Source organism: Pezoporus wallicus, unplaced genomic scaffold (assembly GCF_028554395.1).
Source record: "Pezoporus wallicus isolate ANWC-B61680 ecotype Strahan unplaced genomic scaffold, APGP_CSIRO_Pwel_v1 contig_7545, whole genome shotgun sequence".
Classification (NCBI taxonomy): domain Eukaryota; kingdom Metazoa; phylum Chordata; class Aves; order Psittaciformes; family Psittacidae; genus Pezoporus; species Pezoporus wallicus.
This window is the reverse complement of record NW_026642398.1, coordinates 9,577,128-9,589,827: the sequence shown is the minus strand read 5'-3', so window position 1 is coordinate 9,589,827 and position 12,700 is coordinate 9,577,128. Positions and strand designations below refer to the sequence as shown.

The 12,700-nt window shown below is 45.0% G+C and overlaps 1 protein-coding gene across 7 annotated transcripts in view; it reads right to left on the bottom strand.

The window, feature by feature from the left end:
* The window catches only part of ZHX1 (zinc fingers and homeoboxes 1), a 31,076-nt gene extending 21,007 nt beyond the window's left edge, over positions 1–10,069 (bottom strand). For 4 of the 7 annotated variants that reach the window (XM_057429814.1, XM_057429816.1, XM_057429810.1 and 1 more), the window contains exons 1-2: positions 8,989–9,297; positions 8,785–8,895 (exon numbers count right to left, since the gene is read on the bottom strand). The gene's annotated coding sequence lies outside the window, so the exon portion shown is untranslated. Of the gene's footprint in view, positions 1–8,784; positions 8,896–8,988; positions 9,298–9,800 lie in introns of those variants that run through there. The other 3 variants (XM_057429811.1, XM_057429812.1, XM_057429813.1) reach the window with 3 other exon arrangements.
* Positions 10,070–12,700: the final 2,631 nt, after the last annotated feature.

The window sequence follows — 12,700 nt, the reverse complement described above, 5'->3', positions numbered from 1 at the left end:
CAAGTTAACCTTTGTGAAAACCAAAGCATTTTTATTTGAAACAGTGACCTGACTGCACCCCCCTGCTGAGTACTGTACTGCGCTCCTTAGATGCTCCCGCTGATTTCTGTGGGAGATAATGTCTTGTTCTGTGTGTGACAAAAGACTGATTCCCCCTTCCTCCTCCCCATCATGCATTCACAGAGCGGATAAACACTTTACTGCCATCAGCCCAGTGATAAAAAAAAGGAGGCAAAAGATACGGGACTATCGAGCTTTCAAAGCAGCACATGTGGAATAAAAGCTGAGTCTCAAAGTACCCGCAGAAGTCAGAGGGATGACTGTGTACTCAAGTTACCATGGTGTAATGAAGGGTCTTGAAGAGTCATCATCCCAGAACAAGTATTTCATCCCATGGCACAGGCAGCAGGAGGTTTGCAGTTACCATGTTGTACTTCACAAGCGCTGCTGGACTGACTAGGAGCCCAGCAGTAGCCTGATGCTGTCCCACACTGCTCCTGGCTCACCTAAATAAAGGCCTTTGATGCAGCAGTGAAGCAACCCAGCAAGAACCACCAAGTCTTTCACCAGCCTGGTTCCCTGCTCCACTGTTACCCAGGCTGATGCCCCAGACTTTTGATTGTGAACCTCAGCTCCATGATTTACCTTCCACTACACACAGGACTCTCCTGTCTGCCCAGAGCGCTGCTCAAGGGATCAACCCCAGTGCAGAGGCAGGTTGGAGGCTGCTCCTTCTGCCCCGTCGTGTGAGCAATTCTTGCAGGAGAAACACAGACCTCTGATGTTCAATGCTGCCAGGGAGGCAATTACTGAAAACACACTACCCGGTTTCACTTTTTGTCTCTCATGTGCTGGTATAATAGTGGAAAATTAGCACAACAGGATTTAAATGGAAAGCATGTAGTTAACTAAACCACTGCGAATAGCTGTGGTGCTGCTTTCTTCTTTTTTGCATTAAAGACCACCAAAAAATTTGGATTAGTTCTGTTTTAAAATACATTGGTAGTTTAAAGCTGCATAAATATCCTAGGGTCAAAATCATACTTTCACTTACTTAAATGAGAATAGGCAGGAGAATTTTATTTAAAAATACCGTATGTGTTGCTAGAAACACATTTAAGCAGCAACAGAAAAGCCTTAAAAATTACACAGCACGAAATGGTAGCATCAATTGGGTGGGGGAAGGAGGAAGAGAATAATCAGTGTTCTGTTCAAACCTCCCATTATCTAAAGCAGGAAAATCAAAGTAAGTTTTAGTCAGAAACACTTTATTAATTTAATGTTTCAAGAATACCTGAACACAGATTTCCTCTTGGGAGTTACACCTATCAGATTTACCAACATTAAACCAGTTATCCTCAAAGAGCACCAGTGACTGCCTGAAGTGCTGTCCTAACTGTAAACTGGTAAATTTTTATTCATGGGATAAAAACACCAAGGAGAAAAAGGAAAAAAAATCAGTACTAAACCAGACAGTTTTAGTTCATATAATTGTTTTTTTTAGAAGCAAGTTATGTTAGCTGACTGCGTTGGAAATTCTTAGTGAAAACATGGAATTAGTGGCAGTCAGTGACTAACCTTACAGACAGACATTCACTTTGCAGACATCTGCACTGAGTGAAGATACAAATTAGTTCATGAATGACAGAAGTGCCCTGCCTCAAAGGTGAAAAAGCAGGACACATTGTTTTCTGTGTAAGATCTCCAATTCAGGTTTAAGCATAAGCTCTGACAGGGCTAAAATCTTAACAGACATAAAATAATAAATTTAATCTCATACGTATAAAAAGTACCATATTTTGTCTCATAAATCCATGGCTTTGAAAACAAAAAAGTCATGCTTGAATAAATGTATTTTTATATAGTGTACATATTTACAGTACTTTAATAATACAGACATGCTATGCTGTTTAGGGGAATTTTTCATTCAATTTTAATTTCCGAGCAAATAGTTTGATATAAATTGGGAAAACCAGGAACCAATCATCCTCTGAAAAACAAGACATATATAATTCACTATTTTCTAAGAAAATGACAAAAAAGTAATAATACTCTGAGTGTATGTTGAGATAAAGGAGTGATAAAAGAAACACTCACTGATATAATTTATCACTTTAAAAGCCAAAGCTCTGCAAACTGCCATGGTATCAAACAATGAAAATTACTGGCCATTGATGAAAGTTATCAAAAGCACAAATGCAAATCGAGACTAGAAATCCCTTAAATCAAGGTTCCCTATGTGCAGATTTAGACAGTGATTAAATCACTTAGTTAAAACCAATTTTATTTCTACCAGCTATCTCAGTTCCCATATATTAGGATTGGGTCTGAATTCCAGCATTAGGCAATTGATATCTGGAGGCGTGGGGAGAGATACAGGGGAATGCAAAGATTGGGAAGGAGAGCCAAGAGGAACCATCTCTCGTGTCATTATTAAATCAATCAAATCACAAGAGCCCAGGATACCACTGGGGTGTGGTACTCAAAGAGAATGTTTATGAGAGTGTCCAAGTTTAGCATAAGAGAATAGGCAGGCCTGGAACCCCCACGGGAATCAGATGCATCTGTTGTTGTAGGCAGCTCCAGCAAAACGTTACTGGTTCACTCGCCTGGGGCAAACTCTCCTTTTTTCCCCCCTCCTCTTTCCCTTTTTTGACAGCCAAGTACAATATTAGCTTGCCTTTTTATTTTCTTTTTCGGTTGTTGCCATCGTCAAGCTGAGGCCGGGTGAGAATATTTTGTGTCTAGACTAATAAATGTTTGTAAGGATTTTGCAAGACTGGTTTATGAGAACAGAATCCACTTTTTGTTTTTCTGCTGGAAAAAAAAAAAAAAGAAAAAAAGCAGCATTAAAAGCAAATGAGCACCATCGTGCATTTGTTTTAAATTGCATATTACAGCACTGCTATTTTGTGTGCAATCAATACATAATTTGGAAGAAAATGCTTTTAAAATTCAAAGCTATCCCTGAGAAGCTAAGGTTCTCTTGGAAACTGAAGGAGGAGTCTGAAATTATTGTTCTTTTGTTTGCATCCCCCAGTGGGAAAGGCAGCACACAACTAGAAACCACTGTGCTTTGAGGCAGCATGAATCATTAAGAATAAAGATCAACCCCCCTTTCATTTAAACCTTAGATAGTAAAACTGAATCTAGGACAAAGGTAAAGTAAACAGACTCCTTCCTTCCCAAGCAGCTATGGGGTTAAATAAAATATCAAAGGGACCATATAAATCTCCTAACTTCCTCTACTAGAATTAAAAATGTACTTATATTTTGCAAAACATGGCCTGTCTAGATCCCAGGTACGAGCATCAACTTAATCAGTGGGAATCGCTGGGATATGCATGGGCCAAAGCCTACATTTTCTTTTTAATACTTGTTTTGGAGGGCGGGGTATCTCAAGATGAAATGGCTGACTGAGCTTTTTATTTCATTGCTTTGGGTGGAAATGACTGAATCTTTCCACATAAAGTAGTGCAGAAGAAGCTGTTCTGGTGCAAAGCAATCTTCAGACCCAACCCTTCAGCCAGCTCTCACCCTCAGCCTGTTTCTCTCTCCTCATACAGCTCTTTGCAACATCCGGACTTAAAACGTTCCCTGGTAAGGAAGTGGGCTCCTGTTCAGTAATACACAGATAGTAACTTCATGAGGATCACATCCAGAAACAGTATCCTCACGCATACAAAGGAGCACGTATCCACAGATTCTGCCCTCAGAACTAGCTCGTGCCCCTCTGCATCTGGCCTAAACTGCTGTTAAAGTATTGTGTGCTCTTTGTCAGTAAGCACATGTGACTATAGGGCACAGTGTTCACACTCATCATCCACACAAACATTAATACACTGGAAAGCTTTGAAAGCAAAGCATTCTGAAGTAAAATGTCAGTGTACTGACAGTGCAGGAATGTAAAACTTCTCCCTCTCTGAACACTACATACAATGATTAGTATATATTTCTAAGGAGGTGCACATGCAACTGCTTCTTCACTTTGTGTAGAAAGAGTAAACTTAGTTTGCTTCAGTATTGCTCTTTTTTCCTCACCTCTTCCCTCCTGTCCCCAAAAGAAACAAACAGCTGATATTAAGAAGGCCTTATTTTTTTGGTGGAGGAACCCAAGAACTAGAGAATAAAAACCAAAATTAAACCCAAGAAAGCTACTTATCAAGAAACAGATTTAAAGCGAATGTTCGTAGACTGCAAGGTGAAACATCCAAAGCTGCAATCATCTCACCACACACAAAGAAAGGCCCCTTCCATCTTAAATTATTTTAATAAAATAAAACCACTCATTCTCTACTCACACACAAACTCCTCCAACAAATTTCATAGAATCACAGAAGCACAGTATGGTTTGGGCTGGAAGGGGCCTTAAAGACCATCTAGTTCCAACCCCCCCTGCCTTGTGCTGAGACAATTTAAGTAAACAATTTTCAATAGGCAAAATCTAAGTAAAACATATTAGGAAGTCAAATTTGAAAAGCACTTTTAAAATACAAGAAGCATAGTTGTGCGGGTCTGCATCATATTTAAACAGCTACCTAGAAGGCCAGCAGGGGTGTTACAGGGGCACCACTTCCTCACACTGACCCATGCACAAGAAATTTAAACTCAAGGGACACTCCAGGTACGGGGAACCTTTGGTTCAGACCAGACCCCCAGTGAGAAGTCTGGAGGACAGAGGGCTGTAAGTATTCAACACTACAAACAAGGCTGGACATTGTGCAGTGTTGAATGCTCCAAAAATCCCACTGAAGCTACAAATGTGTTTCATCTTTCTGAGAATCCTGCTAAGAAACAGAAACCCCAGAGTCTTCACACTTGCTCCACCTAACTCACTTGGCAAGTGCTGCCAATGCCTAAATAATCTTGATACAGCTCTGATGCAGACCACCCTCAGCTCCAACTGATGTTGCTGAAGGCAACCTGTGTACAAAAAGCTGTGTGTAACAGCTGACCTGTGTATAACAAAGCACTATTTTTCTCATTTTAAAGTATTGTAAAGATTAACTATGAAGCTCAACTAAAGAAGCACACAGCTATAGCTAAGGTTTAACAACCAATCTGCTACAGCCCAGGTAGTAATAACTATTCTTTCCCGACTCCCTCCCCATTGTGTCCCCCTTACTCTTTTTAGGACATAAAACATTACTCCATCTCATTTTGACCTTATTACCAAAACAGAGCCTTACACCCATGCATAGAGCCAGTAGGACAGTTTTACAGTCAACAGCATTCTGACTAAGAAGTATCTTTCCATTATAACACAGACAGGAAGGCAATCACATTACTACCATGCTTTGTTTAGGCTAATATACCTCAATTTTTAGGAAAGCCAAGCTTAGAGACCTCTGCCAAGATTGCCTCAGACTATACAAACATGCATTTCCACCTATGAAGTTCTTAGTACCTTTGTAAAGAAAGACTATGTTAAAATAACAGGAATGCAGCACACTCCTGTGCTACAAACAAGCATTCAAGCCTTGAAATCTAAATGACTGCCTAATTCACAGCATTAACTGTAACCTAACAGCTTATTTCCCATCCAGTATCTGTGGTTCACGCTTTTAAGATTCAGGGTGCTGAACAGGTGGAACTTTTACCATAACAATTAGAAAGTTCAAAAGCTCATTTCTGTCCTTCTGTCTGGTGGGGTGAATTTGGCACTCAGACCGATACCGGCTTTGCCAAACAGCGAGGGCTGGCGTTATGCATGCCTCATTACACAGTTCTGTCTGCCCACTGTGGAAACAAAATTGCCAGCTTTCAAGCTTGCTTGAGCAAGGACTTCATATTGTGAATCCCCCAGCAACACCTTATATTCCTTCAGCTCCCAGAGAGACGAGGAAGGTGAGCAGCAGGTGGCAAAAGGCCACTGGGGAAGGCAAAGTTGCACAGAGGGAACCTAAATATACCACTTTCTTAAATGGTTCCAAACATAATCTGAGGCCTGCTCTTGAGAAACTGAATATACTGAGCTCCTTTAGACCTGACAGGAACAAGCAGAGGTCATACTGCTAAAGGATGCTTGCAAAGTGAAGTTCTGGGTTATCTCTGACATCATCTAAGGACCGCAAAAAGGAGCATATTCAAAGTTCTTGACCATTTTTCCTAAAGGTTCTCCTATTAAGCCACATCTGCCCCTCTTTTACTCACTAGCAATTATCCTACTTCCTGTGCTTTAGTATAATATTGCTCTTTTTATCATTTTAGTGTTATGAATGAAAGTACTTTAATTCCAGTTCATGCCCCTTCAGATCATACTCCTTTTCATTGAGTTCTGTTAAGTAACATTCACTATGATCTCAAAGCTCTCAAGGATAAAAGAGTGGTCCACATCTTCCCACAATGTGACAGGCTCATTTCTGAAGCTGGTAGTAGACACACTGTTCGATGAAATACGTTACAGTTCACTGAACTCCGAAGGACATGAAAAAGACTTGGGTGGGCCTTCTGAAGTTCCTTCCAGTTCCTCGAAGAAAGACAACAGAACTGGAAGGGAACCATCAGTTAAAGGGACGCAAGCACAGAATTATGAAATGCCATCTGGCTGGTACAGGATAAGGAAATGTATCCTTTTTGATGGCTTCCACCTCCACAGAAGAAACAACTGTTTATGCAGCAAAATGGTTTGGATATTTTGGAAGGTCCTGAACTAGCCACCGAAAAGAATACTAATAAAAAATACAAAAAATATAAATATAAAATATAAAAAGAAAAAAGGAGAGATTAATCGGAAGACTATAAATCTGAAATACTACTACTACTACTAATGGTGAAAACACAAGTAATCACATCCCTTTCATAGCCTGAAGAAGCTGCATTAATGCCCAATTCGAATATATTAGAAACTTAAGCAACAGAAAACCTGTATTCTTATAGGTATATACTCAACAAAGGTGATACTACTGACATGAAATGGAGAGATACACAAATAGAACATTAAGATCAATATTGCTGCCTATTTAGGAAATAACAAATAAACCAAAGGGGAAATGGTTCTACAGTGAAAATTGCATCACTTGTTTACAAGCCACCAAAAACTGGGAGATGAACTATCTTGGACATTTATGGATCAATGACCCTGCATCTAAAGCACAAGGAGAGGGAATATTGACCCTTAACATGCAGAAGGGAACAGCATGTCCATGCACGCAGCTAAAAATGTTCAGAACCTCCCCCTACACCGTGACTCCAAAATGGTTTTCACACAGAATTTAATAAACACACACTGAAAATATCATTCTGTGCATTCTGCAACAAGATCAGGATTTCTAAAAAGCAGAAAACATAAAAATACTCAATTTGACAGCATGGAATTCTTGACCTCAGTTTGACAGGTAAAGAGAAACTGATCACCAAAATAAAGATCAGCCATAGCTTAGCTACAGGTGACTGTGCTTTGGTTATTATGTGCAAACAGGATGGACCCCAGTTTCTAAGTACTCACTGCTTTAAAAGTTCCAGTTTCATAAAGCTGGAAAAAATCCTTAACTCGCTCTGGAGGAAAGACTCTGACTTCAAAGATGCATGACTCTATTTTAAAGCAAACTTCCTCTAAGGTCACATCTAAACAAAAGGGCCATGAATCATAACTAGATGAAAAAGTTACCAAAATTCAATCCTTTCCCTCAGAGCACATATAAACAAGGGGGGGGGGATAAATAAAACAAGAGGGAAAGCTCAGGGATAGCAATAAGATTGAGTGAAATGATATAAACTGTTCAGTGAAGCAAGAGATACAAGAACTGGTCTTTTTGGTACATTAGGAACAAAAGGAATGCTAGCAGTAGTACAAAATCCATTAGTTGATACAAATCCCTTAGTACTAGAATCTACACAAGGCAGGACTGCTCAGCACACAGCCAACAGTTTCCAGTGATGTACTGGTACCCAGTGACAAATACCATCTATTCCAATAGTAACCAACAGTGATAAATGACAGCAATTACGGACACTGGATCCAGCTAAAGCATGTGCAGGTCATCAAGGATGTTGCAAGAGCGAAAATAATCTAGAAGAGAGTCCTAAGAAACATGAAGAGAGAAGTCTTATGCCTCACAAAGAAAAGCCCTACCTCAAACTGCTACGTTTTACAAAGATGAGTTTGGGAACAGTCACAGCAGAGACACTCATTACCCAAATGTGAGAACAGACGGCTTCTCAGTCTAGCAAAGGTACAGGAAACATTAACCTTAAGTAAAAACCACAGCATATCAGTCATTAAAAATGGCACCTACTTCTAATCGGCTCAGGGGAATTCATTTACCACCACAAGTGAAACAGACCGCCTTGCTGGCAATGCTTAAAGACAGTGACAAAAAGGTTTTCTAACTGATGTCACGGCTCAAAGAGATCATGGCCTCTGGTTTTCATCATGCAGGTTGCTTTAAACAGCGGTTCTCCAAGTATTCACAAGCCTGCATTATTCTTGTGTGAAATCCTTCTCAGCAAACCCTAACAAAAAGCAAGAGTGCTGGTCAAAACCAGCAGCACAGCTTTGAAAATTCCTCTCTCGCTCCTGCGTTTCACGGAATATTTGCTCTCATGTAACGAGTTTCCTAACCAAATCCACTTTTGATTTACTCAGTGTTTAGACGCCCACTATACTCTCTGTACATCCCTACTTTAACATAAGTGGGTCCTATGCCAGCTTGCAGACCGAGACATCTCAGCCTTCACTACTTCACGTGATGCTTCGTGCAAAGTAAACTTCTCCATCCCTCCGGCAGCTCCTGAACCTACCACAAAGTCCACGCAGCTCAGAAATCCCGCACAGGTACCTACCAGACAACGCTCCCTACTGCAGATCCTCTGAGCCCTTTCAGAGATCCAGAACCGCCTCCATTACATGGTTTATTAAAGCCGGTGTTCATCTCCAGTGCTGCACATGCTGATCTACGGGAGAGCCGAGCATCAGAACGCGCCCCAGGACACAGACACCCCCACAAGAGTAAACCAGCCGTCTTCCCCAACTTTGCCTGCACAGACACCGTGCCGCTGCTCCACGCTCGACCCCGCTCTGCAACGCCACGGGATGCGACACAACTCGGGAACCACAACTTCATGGCTCGCCCGCTGCCGTCAGCCTGCGGGGCCGTCAGTCCGTCCGTCAGCCCGAGCGCCAGCGCGGGTGCGCGCAGCCCGTGACCCCGGCCGGGAGCTCCAGCTCCTGCAGCCGCTCCGGGACGGAACTTCCTTCACTTTCCTCCCCGAGCGACGACTCGGACCAATTTTCCTCCGTCCGCACCGTGGCGAGCAAAGCCACACACAGGCTCCGGCTCCGCGGCTGGCGCAGGGCGGAGGGAAGAACAGACCCGAACGGGATCAACCCCCTGCGAGCCGGGCCGGGGGCTGGCAGCAGCCCGCTCCGAACTTACGCCCTGGCTCTCCCCCCACCCCGGCGCCGCCTGCCGCAGCCAGCCCGGAGCCCGCCGGCCCCGGCAGCCGATGCCCCCCGGCTCCGGGGACAGCGCTGGCCCCTCGCCCGCCGCCGCCGCCAGACAATAGCGAGCAAGGGAGGGAGGGAGCGAGCGAGGCGGGCGGGGCGCGGCCAGCCCACCGCGCACACCCCGCGGGCGGCAGCAGGGCGCCCGCCCCCGCCGGCCAGGAGCCGCCCTTGCCCCGGGGAGGCGGACGCGCTGGCGCTGCCCCGGCCCCCGCCAGGAGAGCACCCGGCCCCCGGGGCGCAGCGCAGCGGGGCGGGCAGGGACACGCCTCCCCGCGGGGGCCGCGCTCTCTTCCCGGCGCCGAGAGCCCCCTGTCCGCCCGCGCCACAGGCGACGGCCGCCGCGAGCCCCTACCTGCCGGCGCCGCTGCGCCTCGCCCCCTCCGCCCGCGCCGCCCGCCTGCCCGCCGGCCGCCTCCGCTCACGGCCGCGCCGCCATCTTGCGTTTCACAAACTACTGCACTTCTTTTGGGGCGGGGGGGCGGCGGCTGAGCCGGGAGCTCCCAACGCCGCCGGCCGCCCGAGCCCTCTCCTTGCCGCCGCCCGGGGCGCGCACTCGCATCCTCCCGGCGCCTCGCTGCCCCGGGGCGGGTGCGGCGCCGAGGCCGGGCAGCGGCGGCCGGTGCCTCAGCCTCCCTGGTAGGGAGCGGAGGCGGAGCCGGAGCCGCTCCGCCGCTGCCCCGCCCGTCAGGCGGCGGACACCAGCCGGGGGGCGGCCCGGCCCCGTTGAGGCAGCGGTCGGCAGCGGGGGGCCAGCGGCGGCCGCTCGCCCTCCGGTCAGGCCAGGGGACTGCGCGCTGCGACAGCGGGCCGGGAGCTCCCGGGCGGCAGCGGCGCCCTCGCAGCCCGCTCCTCCCCTCCGGCGGCGAACTTGGGCCGCGCACCCCGCCGGGCGTTAAGGACGGCGGCGGCCGTAGTCCCGTGGCGGGTCCCTGAGCTGTCGCTAAGGGAGGACACGGCCGCAGGGTGCAGGACCAGGGTCGAGTGTGCACAGGAGGGGCGGCTTTGAGGGGATGAAACCAAAATCGCCGTGCTTATTGTTCAGTTACAGAACTTGGGGAAACGGGACTTCTTCCTTTAGTACATACCTACGTATTTTAGTCACATTTTAGTTTTTAACTCCCCTACGCAGAATCCTTTCGTCGTTGTTTGCCATTTTAGGTCAGACGCTAAAATACGACTGTTTCCCTGAGAAAGGAAAATGAAGTTGTGTCATGCGGGAATCTCCAGGAGTTAACTGCTAACAGTTGATCATGGGAGATCAAGATTTACACGGTTAACAGTTAAGGACATTAAAATGTGTAGATACGGTATCCAGTCAAGACTAGTGACAGGAAGGGGTTGGATTAAAGCTTTGAGAGAAGTTTGGGTACCAGGAAGTTTTCTGGTTCCTCGATTCCACTCTGTCACTCGTGCTGAGGTTTTCGGACAGGAGCCTCGGTGAGCAGCAGACTGGCCCTACTGTCCCACTGGAAACCGCTGGCAGCAGATGAGGTGGAGACTGAGTTAAGGAAGAATGACATTAATTCCTTTGTGACATTTCCAATGCCACACACTGCATTAAAATGTGAATTTTCACTATAGTTTTTCTCCCTGCTCTGCTTGCCGTTGCCTTATGACCGACACACCAAGAGCAGGGTAAGCTGCTTGCATACAGTTCTTATTTAAAAGAGCTGGCTTTGAAGTGTTGGCATGTTACCGGTCAAAATTATTCTGTGATAGAACAGACAAAAACATCCAAGAAGTTAATTGATTTTTTATGAATCTGCCTCCAAACAGTACAAAAGATAAAATTCTCGTAGTACACACGTTTGGGACAAACATACTAGAGAAAGAAACAAAGTAAAACTCACCTACAAAACCAGCACCCACAGAGGGATTGCAGAGTTGGGCATTCAGCATCACCAGATACATAAGGTGACATAACACAAGCGCCACGTATTTTGCCACATGTTTGATCCCAAAACACACTAAGATTTATTCTGTTTGTCTGTTTTATTGTAATTTTCTGACAAATCAATCGAGAGAAATTTTATCTGCTGGTGTAATGGGGCATACATCTCCAAAACAGGGTATTGCTTTACTTGCCCTTAAATATACTTACACCGACAATATATTTACTTTGATGCAATAAACAGATACAATTCTCTCCAGGTACCTAGAAGACTGTTTACAGTTTAATTCAGCTACAAGCCACTGGACCTGCCCTAACAGTGTCTGTTAAAATGCTAGGACCATGGGAGCCTCTGGAAGATTTTTCCTGAGTTCTGACAACTTGGAATTCGTCTCGGTCAGGGAATCTCACCACTATCATTAAACGATCACAGGCAGGAATCTCTCCATATGTCAAATGAAGGATGCTCAAGCCCTGCTAGTTAAAAAGAGATTATGGTGAGATGAGAGAAAAGCCTCGCACTCCTGTTATGTCTCACACTTCCTGTCTTTTCAAGAATGGCATGACTACAAAGCATTGCCATGTTTGACTGCCTGCAAGGGGAGAAAGAGGGAGCCACAGACTGAGAAAAGCACCCTCCTTCCATAGCCCACAGCCCTAGAAAGCATCTGGAGAAGAGCTGTTGACAGACTGAGGTGAACTACTTTGCCAGGGTGGACCTTCAAGTTCAAGGCTTTCCCTACTAAAAGGGCCAATGATTATGCCAAATATAACATGACAGTGATAGGAAGTGCCAGAAGACACAAACCAATTCACCTTCACTAATTCAGTTTTGTCATAGTCTTCTCAATGGTGGTAAATGCACTGACTGATAACTGCGTAGAGTTTTTCCAGCTGCAGAATGGTGAACTTCTTAGTTATCACGTCTGATGTTCTGAAGATGTAGCTTACGAGAGCAGCCATACCAAATGAAAATGTTACTGCCTCACAACTGCCTCTCATCAAAGGCTGCTACAAAAAAAGCTCTCAGGTTTGTGAGAAGTGTTTCTCCCACATGCTTTCTTTAGGTTAACTCTATGAAAGCAACTTGGGGTATGATGAGGTTACTAAAAACCCCCACAATGTTACCTTTGAAATGCATTAAGATATTTCTAAAGAATTGACTTTTCAGATACCAAAAAAGAGATTGGGTTTAAAGCCTTTTTGTCATATACAACAGACTATACAGCACCTGACTGCTTCAGAAAAACACATTTCCAGAAGCTGGAAAATGATGAAAAAGGCTTATCAAAGAAATATCTTTGATTGTTTTCTTTTAAAGAGAGGTGCTTAAGTAACGTAGAAGTTTGTATCTGCAGTGT